The following is a 12,350-nucleotide window of genomic DNA, read 5'->3' on the forward strand; positions in this document are numbered from 1 at the left end:
GTTGGTTGGCAATCATGATCCCATCATAAAGTGAACAACTTATCATACAGTGAACCTTGCTTTACTATGGAGAGTCCCCCGTGACTTGATCATAAAGTGAACCCTTATAAAGTGGTGTCCACTGTAACTGGCTCTACTGAGCCATCATTTTCCATTGAGCTCATCCCATGTCACTATTTTATACCTAACTCTGGTTGGTGAACCCCAGAGCTCTAGCAAAAAAAAACACAAGGCGGAACTCCAAGGTCTGAAGTCTGATCAGCTCTGACTGTGCTGTAACTTCTTGAGTTGTGGCACACACCTCAGAAACAATGTGAAACAATGTGACAGCTCCTAGATACATTAGCCTTTTCTCTTCCTGCCAGATTTTTTTCTTCCTTTAATAGTGAATAAAGTGATACAAGAGATACAATCTTAATACATAATATTATCTATAAAGAAAAAGAAGAGGGAAAATGGGCCAAATAATCTATGCATTCGATGAGTAGATAGGGGATTTAACTTTTATGTTTTTCTCATTTTTCTTTTTGTGTTGAAAATATACTTTTTAATCAGTGTAGGTTAAGATTTGATAACTAATTTTTGCATGATTTTGTAGTAGAACCAAGAAATGTAGTTTGAGATCTCTGCACTTTCCACACAACTTGTAATATCTTTATTTTTTAATTTTTTATTTGTATTTAATAAAACAAAAAAAAGAAAAAAAAGAGAAAAAAGGGAAAACAGACTGGTACCTGCTACCAGAGCAGATGGCTTCCTGTTGAATTTATTCTACAGAACTCTCAGGCAGTCATGAATTTCACAAAGTCAGCATTTCAGTTCTGTCTTGGGCTCATACATAAATGATTTTCCCTACGCTAATGACAGTTAAGTTACTGTCCTGTGAAAAAATCCATTTAGCTCTAGTGATGCTGGCTGCAAAGTGGGAAATGAAGGGCACCAGGGAAGCCGAGCTGGCACCAGGCGAGGGCAGACACAGCCATCCACAAAGCGCTCATCCATTACCCAATCAGTGGCATTTCCAAGCCCAGCAGGGTCCAGCTGGGGTCCTGCTGGGAAACAGAAATTAACTTAGAACGGAGGCAATTCATCTTCAGATGCTAGTCGTCTTTTCAAACACAATAAAGGGAAGCCATCCAGTAGCAACATGGCACCAGGAAGCCTGGTAGCACTCAGGACAAGGGAGTGGCAGTCCAGGCCTCATTTTCTACAACACAATATACTCAAGGAAGTCTTCATCTCCTGGCGGCAGCTTTAGCCAGACCCCACATAGTCACTACAACTAAGACAAACATAACACAGGCTGAGAAACTAGGAATGACAGTTTCCCCATAGTTCAGAGGCCTCTTGGCATTGACAGCTGCTACAGCTATCTGGCGACAGCCCACTTCCAATCCTTTCTCAATGCCACTGCCAGATTCTCTGGATGCTCCCAGTTGTTTCTTGCAGCACAGACAGGAATAAGAAAGTCACAGAGAAAATGTAACATCTTCCTTATGGCTGAAGTCCAGCCATGCCTGAACCCCGAAGAGGCCTCCTTAAGAGAGAAATGACCCTAGCAGAAGATTGAAGTGCAAACCAAGATCTAGTAGCGCATGCCCCTCCCATGGATGCCCCTCTCAAAGTATCTGTGCTCTTGAGTTAACAACTCCCTTCTTGGAAGTCCTCCCTAGCACCATCTCCCTACTACCCACTCTAAGCCCTCCTTCATTACCACCAGGACCAACAGATGGCAGATAAGGGCAGAGGTCTTACTTGCTCTACAGAACTCCCAGGCAGTCATGGATTTCACAGAGTCAGCATTTCCCTTCATTTCCATTTAGCTCCAGTGATGCTGACTGCAAAGTAGGAAATGAAGGGTACCAGGGAAGCCTAGGCTGGCACCAGGCTGGTCACTAGAAGCTTGCCGTGAGTTACGACCAAGTTTAAGCTAGCCTACATTGTCTACGATGCGAATCTGTGCAGGGACTTCTGATTCCAAACATCTCTGAGAACATGTCTGAAGAAATCCCACATACACTCTAGTTGTAACTCAAACAAGCCAAGCTAATGTAAGCTTCCCTTGCCTTTTTACCAACCACACATTTCCACAATTGTATATTCCTGCTGCATCAGTCCATTCTCTATTGGTCACAAAGGACACTATGTATGACCAAGTGCACCCATTTTCTACCCAATTCCCCCTGTAACTGTACAGTATGCAATGAGAGCAAAAACCACAGCATCATTGAACCTTTCAATCTGAACATTGCATTTGAATCCAAAGAGGACTGAGGAGGTGTTTTGGTGATTAAAGGGTATTGACCCTACAGAGAAGGATGGGGACTGAAGCATTGGAGATGCTGGATGGGGCTCAGATTGTGCACTACCCAAGCTCTACCCAGAAGAAGAATCTGCAGAAAAAGCAGCCATCTGATAGGGTAGTGACTATGCAATGAGCCCAGTGTTCTGTCTCCCCATTAAAGCGTACTTCCCTGGTCTCAGCATCTTGGCTTGCTGCTTCTTTCTGTCATAGGGCTGCCTTATCTCGCCCACTGCTTTGCCCATTCTTGACTTGCCACAACTTAATCCTGGCTGACTTGGCAGGAGTTGGACTACAAGGGGCAGGCCTGCTTCACACAGGCATACTTCCCTTCTGCTTATCTGTTCTCAAGATATTTTAATGTAATTGCTATATACTTCCGATTTCCATGATGGGGTATAAACCTAAAGAGTAACCCCTTTGTGTTTCTCACCGTGTTCTAAATTTCTTCCATTGCAGCTGTTGAATGTGATTGCAAAGACTATTACCCAAGATTCAACCTGAGCCAGGGACAATCATGACTAAGTACCTGTTTGGACTCAACCCTGAATCACAGGGATGCGATAATATTTAATGAAAGAAAAATACCTTTTAATATTTTATATTTTGGTGAGTTACTACAAGACTCACCAATGGCTAGAATGGAGCTAGAAAGGCTTCAGAAATGTATCTGCCCTGGAGCCTTAGCTCTACCAATAACGTTTGCTACCCATCTATTAACCAGGTCAAGCTCTGGCCTGCAATCGTGTAGCACAGTGATTCTCAAACTTTTTATCGTCAGGACATTTTTAGAATGTCAGTCAGGACCCACCAGAAGTTATGAAATTAATCTGGAAGTGATTGTCATTGCTGGAAGTGACATCATCCATTTAGACTTCAAACCTAAGCCGCGATCAGCCAAAGGTCCCATTACACAGCAGGCTTGTGCTTTTATTTTACAAAACTTGGAATTCAAATATTCTAGCTCAGACGCCAAAGCAGAATAAAGACTTGGATTCTTCTCTGACTACACGGCCCTCCCACTTTCCAGTGTCCCATCTTCTCACCTATTCAGGGGAAAGCACCATGCCTCTCTCCCGCCAGGGGCCTGCCCTGCCTAGCAGCTTTGTAGCCTGTATTTTCAGCTCTGTATTTTCAATGGCAGTTGAGCTAGGTGTTATGTGACCCACATGAAATTGGCTCATGACCCATCTAGTGGGTCCCAAATCACAGTTTGAGAAATGCTGGTGTAGCAGGAAGGCTTTGGCTGGATGGGTCACAGCACATTCAGAAGAGCTGGAAAGGCTCAGGGTGACCAGACACAATGGAGGACAGAGTGCTTATACCTTTAACCATTGTGTAGAAGAGGCAGGTGCAGCTTCTTAACTGTTCCATGTTGACCTGTACCTGCCAAAATTCCCTCTTTTATACAATGGCTAAGGTACAGGCCAAAGACCTCCAGCAGCTCATGGATCGTTTTAGCAAGGCCTGCCAAGATTTTGGACTGACAATCAGCCTGAAGAAAACACAGGTCATGGTTCAGGATGTGGACTCACCTCCCTGCATTACAATCTCTGAGCATGAACTGGAGGTTGTCCATGACTTTGTGTACCTTGGCTCAACGATCTCTGACACTCATTCTCTCAATACCGAGCTAAACAAGCGCATCGGTAAAGCAGCTACCACGTTTTCCAGACTCACAAAGAGAGTCTGGTCCAACAAGAAGCTGATGGAACATACCAAGATCCAGGTCTACAGAGCTTGCATCCTGAGTACACTTCTGTACTGCAGCGAGTCATGGACTCTTCGCTCACAACAGGAGAGGAAACTGAGCGCTTTCCACATGCGCTGCCTCCGACGCATCCTCGGCATCACCTGGCAGGACAAAGTTCCAAACAACACAGTCCTGGAACGTGCTGGAATCCCTAGCATGTATTCACTGCTGAAACAGAGACGCCTGCGTTGGCTTGGTCATGTCGTGAGAATGGATGATGGCCGGATCCCAAAGGATCTCCTCTATGGAGAACTCGTGCAAGGAAAGCGCCCTACAGGTAGACCACAGCTGCGATACAAGGACATCTGCAAGAGGGATCTGAAGGCCTTAGGGATGGACCTCAACAAGTGGGAAACCCTGGCCTCTGAGCGGCCCGCTTGGAGGCAGGCTGTGCAGCATGGCCTTTCCCAGTTTGAAGAGACACTTTGCCAACAGTCTGAGGCTAAGAGGCAAAGAAGGAAGGCCCATAGCCAGGGAGACAGACCAGGGACAGACTGCACTTGCTCCCAGTGTGGAAGGGATTGTCACTCCCGGATTGGCCTTTTCAGCCACACTAGACGCTGTGCCAGAACCACCTTTCAGAGCGCGATACCATAGTCTTTCGAGACTGAAGGTTGCCAATACAAAGGTACAGGCACTCTGTCCTCCATTGTATCTGGTCACCCTGCCTAGGCTTGCAGCTGCTATGGTGAGGCAGTGAACAAGGAAGTCATGACTGAGGCCCCAGAAGAAATGCTTCACACTGTTTTCTCTAAACATTCAGTTTGCAGGCTAATTAATCTACTGATGGGCAGCCCAATCCTGAGCTGCCCGGAGCTGCGGGACCCAGCGGCTCCACAGAGGGCTCCCACTGGATCCAGCGCCTCCCGTGCTACCACGGAATGCTCCTCGGGAGAATGGAACGTTTGTCCCCTTCCCCTGAGTAAGGGAAGCAGCCCTGCAATGGGGCTACTCACTTTAGTGGTGACTGTTTGGTCGCCGCTAAAGTGAAGGTGCTTGTGTGGGGTGAGCAGCCCTGCCCGAGCGCTCTGGATCCCGCGGAGCTTGGCTCTGCAGATCCACCTCCCCCACATCCCCGGCCACACCTCCCCCTCCCCAGACCGCCTCCCCTACCCCCCAGACACGTCCCATCTCCTGTTCCGCAGCCCGGCGGTCACAGAGACCACTGAGCCGTGGAACCCGGGCGCCAACCGCGTGCTGGCTCAGCGCCAGCTGGAGCTGAGTCAGTTCCAGCAGGAGCCTGGCAGTAAGCCCTGCAAACGTGCCTTACAGCACATTTGCGACTGTGATCCACACCGCGGAGGCGCAGTGCAGACCACAGGATTGGGCACTTAATCCATTAAGATCTGGATTCTTCCTTTTAAGCTCGTCCTACAATCATCAGGTAACCTCTTCGGTGCCCCAGGACTTGGAAATAGCTAACATACAGTTCACACACAGACGCCTGCTGCATAGGCACAGCCTCCCAGTTGCACAGGTGTGTGCGCCTGCTCTTTCTAAACCTCTAGGGAATCTTTTGCTGCCTGGCAATTAGAGGCAATATTTTAACTGGCAGGTTTCATATTCTTTGAGATACAATTATCTAGCATCAGAATGTTAGAAATCAATACTTGGATCACAGCCCCTGCACAACTTCAGCCTTTATTCCTTTCCTTAGAAATTCATTGTCATTTCAATCTTTCCTACACCAAATGCTCAGTGGTCAGGAAAAAGTAGGAGGGGGGATCCTTTCAGAAGAAAACTACTTCTTTCTGTCTGAGAAGCTATTCATCTTGCTTCTGTCTCTGCAAGAGTTTGCTGTCACATTTCACATTATACATTAAAAAACTCAGGTATAATTATGCGTAGTAAGAGCAGGGAAGAAGTCAAAAATCAGAGGGTAAATATTAGCAGGCTATTGTGGCATCTAGCAGAAGGCCTTCTGCCAACCTTCCACTTTACATATGCAATTATATTTCATTATGAGTAATGTGATTATTAAAAATGAAAATCATTTCAATTCAAGTAACTATTAAAAATATAAATCATTTCAACATCCAAGTAATTTTCAACCCCCATCATTTCAAACAAGGCTAATTCCCTCAAAGATGTGGAAAAGGAGAAAGGAATCATGCTGTCAACTCCACAAAGGAGTCAAGTGTTCCAATCTGGAAAATGTTTCATAAAACAGAAATTACAGTGGGAGAGTCCAGAGATTGCTCCATGCGAGTCAACACAATTGCTGCACTGAGAACTTCATGAGTGACAATAGTTAATGCATTTCTACATGCACACCTAAGTGCGAACAAGAAGAAAAGACAAATGTGTATCAGACAGATATTCATTAGGAAACTGTGATTGGTTACCTGCCGAGTTTGCTTTAAATGGAAAAGCTCAGGGTTACAACTGTATAAGAAGGCCCCTTAGGAGCTGATTCGCACATGCATGTTCATCGCTCATTGACTGTAGCAGAATGATGATCTGTATGTGTGAATGAGCCACTATAGACAAATCACTGCAGACAGAAATAGGAGATTACCACAATACCCACTCAACCACAATATTTTTTTAGCTGAGACCATTCATCCAGCAGAGAGTCGCCAACTGATGGATATGTGTATGTGAAAGAACCACCGCTCCCTCTGGAACCAAGCGTGGGGCAAATGCCATCTCTAATCTCATTCTTAATATCTAGGGGTTTCTGAGAATTCACTAACTATCAAGAGTTCAGCTGACACAGTTCTATGCATGCCTACTTATTTAACATTTGGTTTTCCGAACAATGCTATCTCTTCCTTCAGTATATTTGTCATAATGTGCTTTCAGCTTTTTTTGTGATTCGTAAGGTAATGTCTGGGAAGGGCTGGCCCGGTCAGTGAATTGGGAGGGGGTGGAAGGAAGACAGGGATAGAGAGGGGAAGAGATGGAGGAAGAGAAGTGGGAGAAACACTGAGAGAGAAGCATAGCGAGACCAGGCAACAGAAGAGACTAGGGCAAACCACAAGTTGGAGTGAGGTACGGAAAGGGAGGGGGGAAGAAGGCAGATGGGGATGACTGGGGAACAGAAGCAGGAGTCCTAGGGGAAGAAAGGAAGCCAGTGAAGCAGGGCCAAGGAGAGGGGCAACAGACAGGAAAAAGGAGCAAAAGGGAAGACAATGGGGGTGGAAAAGGGGTAGCGGGGAGACCCTCAACTATCCAAAGCTCAAGCCCTTTCTAGTGAAAGAGAGACATGGGGGCAAAATGATAGGACCCATGCTCCATCCTCTGGCCTGACAGTTATGCCCAGGTTGTCTAGCTTGACTGGTGTACCTTGTTGCTTTCCTACCAGGCAACCTGGACTTGCCTACTTGATGTAGATCACTGGGAGGGCCAAGGACTCCAACTCCTTCCACAGTGAGGGTGACTAAAGCATAAAGAGCAAAGGTGAAGGCTGGACTGTGATCAATATTGTAAATTGTTCTGGGCTAGTAATATAAATCCCTACCTGCATCACAACTTTGACACAATGTGGTCTCTTTACAATATCCCAAGCATGTACTACCTTTTGATGCTGACCTCCCACCATGGGAGGAGGCAGAAGGGGCAGAACTCCAACAAGAAACCTTGGAGTTCTGGAAACAAGGAATGATTGACAGAGGCAGACTCATGAGTATTTCCCTGTACTAAGCACTGACAGAGACAGAGACTAAGCTAAGTGGATGCCTGGTCTGCTGGGGTAAGGCTGCGCTTTTGTTCTCACAATTTTAGATCTAGCCATGATCATCCTGATTTTTATGTGGATGGAAAGAGGTTATACAGAAATACATTTAACCAGCTTTAAATAGTTCCCAGTCAAATGGCTCCTGGACGTGGACATGGGGATGAGAGGAACAACACAGATCTGGTTGAAGAGGTAAAATGAAGATTTATGAGCACAATATTTGCCTTGTGAAGGCAAGCTTGTCCATGCTGTTGGGCTAATTAAAATAATCCATCACACAGTGCATGTTCAAGGCCAGGTCAGATGAAAAGTTGGGTATAAATCAAAAGGCAGGAAGTGCTGGTATTAAAGCTAAGTGTATGTTAAACACCAGAACATGAGACTGTTCCAGTGCTTTTAGCAGCCTAGTGAATGTTGAGCGAATTGCTTTGCGGTTTACAGGCAAAGTCAAATAATTAAATGGCTCCCTGTCCCAAAATGGCTCACAATCTAAAAAGACGCAGAAGAACATCAGCCAAAAGCCACAAGAAGAGACACTGTGCTAGGATGAAGAGAGACAAGTACTCACCCCCTGCTAAATATAGAGAGGAACACCACTTGAAAAAGTGCCTCTTGCCCAGATAGCAGCAGCAGAGAGGTTTCTGTCTCACTCCTGTGCAGTACTACAGATTGTCCAACTACTTTACCTTCTGCCTAGTCTAGTTCCTGAGCTGCATTTCCTGGCACTGGACTAAACTCCTGGTTCTGGATTGCACCTCTGCCTTCAGTTTCTCAAACCCTGAGCTGCCTTTTCTGGTCTTGCCTGTTTACAACCACTCCCGTCTCCATCTCTACAGCCAACAACAGTAACCTCTTGAAGGCCAACATAACTCAAGGTACCGTGCAGCGCAATCCCTAACTGGCACTGGAAGAGGCAAGCCAGGAGGCCTGCGCTGTATCCAGCACAAGACTGGAGCCAGAATCAGTTCAGCCAGAGGCAACGGTAAACTCTTTCCCATACTCTCAGGTAAGCCACCACAGCCCCAATGGGTTTCCTTGAACCTGCTCCACTTCAGGAGGTGATGCAAGTCTGAGGAGAACGGAGCAGCCTGAAGCTGCTTTGCGCTGCTCAAGGAATGTTGGGATCTAGCATAACTGCTGAGTCCCAGCCCTGCATACCACTCCCTGCTCAACTGCCCCCTGGAATGCCCTCCACCTGCCCCGAAACACCTCCCTCCCACCTCTTCCCTGCCTTCCCCTGACCCCTGTGTCGACCGAGCTTGGCCGGCACAGCTTTCCCTCTTCGGCCCAGTGGACACACGAAGAAGTGCAAATGTGCTTTATGGCATGTTGCAACCCTCCTGGGCCGGCGCAAGGGACTTGCACCAGCCTAACTGATAGCTAGGATTGCGCCCTTAGCCTCTCAAAGTACAGCTGCTCACCCCCTGATGGGCAGCCCAATTCCACCCTCCCTGGCAGCACTGGGTACAGCAGCACCAAAATGGCTACTGCTGCATCTACAAAGGCCAGGGAGGCCACCAGATGTTTCCTTGGGGGAAGGCGACTTTATTTCCCATACCCTGAATAAAGTCCCAGCCGCCGCAATGGACCTACTTGAATCTGTGCCAGCTATTCTGCTGACGCAGACTTGAGAAACCCCATGTTGGGCTTTGCAGCTCGATGTAGAGCATAGGATCCGGCGGAGGGCGCCTCTGCTGGTCCCACCCCCCTCCTGGGCTGGTCCCTTCCCTGTTCTGCCCTCCCCCAACCTGAAAAGCCGCCCCGCAGTGCTACTTTCCGTTGGCGGCTCCACAGCATCCTCCTCTCAACGCTGATGCCCAGTGCCAGCTAGCACTGGCACAATGCTGGCACTCCCTCCACACCTGGTGATGCAAATGTGCTTTACGGCGGCGGTACACTTATACCTTGTACCACCAGTGCTCGAGCCCATAGAATTGGGGTCTTAGTGTGGGGCTGCACATTTGGAAATGCTGTAGTGACTCAGGAAGAGAGAGGTATTTTTTTCCTGGAACTGCCCTGCAACTGCTTGTGAGATCTGCACTACATATGCATTATGATCACCTCTGAACTACGTTAGCTGTGTGTTGAATATTATTGTAAGATCTACAGAAAATGAGAGATGATCAAAGCATTTTTGTTGCAGTTCAATGAGCAAAACAGCTACCTTGTAGAAGAGCAGCAATTTGTGAGTGTGGTTGGTTTTAAATCTTTTTTAAAAGATTTTTTAAAAAAACTTATGTTGTTAGATGCTGTGGGCAGATCCATACTAGAGCCTAAAGGTGGTGCTGAGGAAAATGTAAGCATACAAATAAGAAAACAACATGCATTTCTCAATTAGCCCTTAACTTTGCCTTAACCTCTAGCTAGGTCCACAACTGAGGCCAAGTAGTCCCTGTTCCTGTGACAAGTGCAACACATGTGACAAGGTGTCGCAGCTTAACCACCTGCAGAAGAGCTGCCAATAGTGGAAAGGGTGTGTGTAGATGTCTGCACAAATATTCAAAAAGCATATCTGAGAAGACTGAATATGACGATGCTTCTGCTAAGCATTATTTATTGATCAAAATTTTCACTCATGTCTCAAAAGTCATGTTCACCCATGAGAAGCAAAACATGCAGCATCAATTAGCTACTATTCAGTTTCTGATTATGGCTGCAAATGGACCTGAAGGAAAACTCGTTTGTTTATCACACTCAACAAAAAAACTCACTTGGCAGCCATTGGTGACCATTTGAATGTCGCTCATCACCAACATCCATCTGATTAATGTACAGTAATTTGACAAGATGCAAACAGTATGCTGCCACAGTTGGTTATAACATTTTCTTGGGAGAGCTACAAGAGATCTCCCTGGAGAAGTGAGAGAGAAAGCCACTCCTGGCAAAGGACTCATTATCTCATGCAAGTCATTACAGCAGAAACAGTTATACGGACAGATCTCAGTGTGACTTTTACTAGGCTATCTGCCATCATGATGCCTCTCTCAAAAACTCTTATATTCCATTATGTATGACAGATTCAAAAGGAAGCATTCACTCAAGGGCAGCTGGGAATCTAACCTATTTTAACCCTTCATAATTTTTTAATGGGGAAGATGTCCAATGGCCTTATCAACACCCAGTCATCCTAAGGATATATTTGGTCACATTGAGATAGAATAAGTAACAATTGTAAAGTGAGTAACACCTCAGAAAACAGGAGCACCTGAACACAACACAATTATGGGGAAAAGCACTTAATGAAATCAGTAAGTTCCCACCCTCTGACTTCCCCAACCTTAGCCTGGTCATTCCCCGCCCACAAAGTCTTCTGAAAACACTAGCTATGGGAGGTACACAAAGGGTAAGGAGTCGGGAGTCCCCCTAGTTCCCCAGTAACTCAAGTACTGCATGGGATAGATCAAGGCCTCTGGTGAAATACAGACCCCTTGGAATTGTTGTGCTTTGGCTCCAAATTGATGGATAATCACCTTGAACAAAAGTACTGATGACCAACACAAGGCTCTGGGGTGGATAGGGAGCAGGTGGAAGGGAGGTGTTCCAGGCAGGCAGAGGGCAGTCCCAGGGACAGGCAGGCGGGGAGCGAGAGGCAGAGCTGGAACCTGGCTCTTATGCCAGATCCTAGCCCCCATTCCTGAGCAGCGTGGAGTGGCTTGAAGCTGCTCACTCTCCTTGGACTTACGCCACCTCTGGAGGTGGCACAAGTACTAAGAGACCCATTGGTGCTGCAGTGGCTTTCCCAGGGGTAAAGGGAAGAATTTCCCCTTACCTCTGCCTGAGTCACTTTGGGGCCCCATCTTGCACTGGATCCAGCGCAGGCCTCCTGGATAGGATTCGCTGCAAGTCATTTGAACTCAAGCACTCTTGCACATTGGAAATCCCTTTTCCGCTCCCCTCCATTCTGAATCCTTCATTAGCTGCAAATATGAGGCCAAACGGTTTTACCCCACATCAATGAGGCTTAGAAATGTGCTTTTTCAAAATGAAGGATGCCAAACAGATTTCTGAGCTTGCCATTTCTGTCATAAAGAATACAAAGAGCTCCAATAATACCATTTGGAGAATGAATAGTTTTTCACAAAAAAGTAAACAACTGGCACTTCCTCCAAATCAAGAAATCCTTGTGGACATGCTACTATCTAGTCACAGTGGCAATTTTTCCTTGCATTTTTGCAGTACCCATCATGTTATAACCAGCAACAGGTCAAGCAGGTGGTAGAAAATTCCCAGTGCAACTGAAAGAATAACTTCCATTTTTGACTGAGAAGCTCAGCACAGGCTGAAGACTGACTCTCAACATTCACTGCATTGCTACACGCACTGTTCCTAGAGAAATAAATAAGCAGCATTTTTCTTGAACTACTTCTCCATATAAGTCAATTTTATGTTTTAAAAATATCTGCTGAGGAATAAAAATGCTGAATTGGCATGCACTGGTTCTATTTGTATGTCAAGAAGGGAAATAAAAGGTCATTCCCTCTATTGTAATTCATGTAAATGTTCAGGGATGGCTGTGGCTCCAGTGAAGTATGTACCAGGTGGTTTAGGCAAGAAAGCGATGACACCTATGAGTGGGAGTAATCTTGCTCTGTATAAAGAGAAACTTCACCCATGTA

General features: G+C 46.3%; 1 protein-coding gene across 2 annotated transcripts in view; it reads right to left on the bottom strand.

Moving 5' to 3' along the window:
* EXOC4 (exocyst complex component 4) overlaps positions 1-12,350 on the bottom strand; it is a 448,912-nt gene that overhangs the window by 89,088 nt on the left and 347,474 nt on the right. The gene's annotated exons all lie outside the window — the stretch shown is intronic.

The sequence above is a fragment of the Tiliqua scincoides genome, chromosome 7, assembly GCF_035046505.1.
Source record: "Tiliqua scincoides isolate rTilSci1 chromosome 7, rTilSci1.hap2, whole genome shotgun sequence".
Classification (NCBI taxonomy): domain Eukaryota; kingdom Metazoa; phylum Chordata; class Lepidosauria; order Squamata; family Scincidae; genus Tiliqua; species Tiliqua scincoides.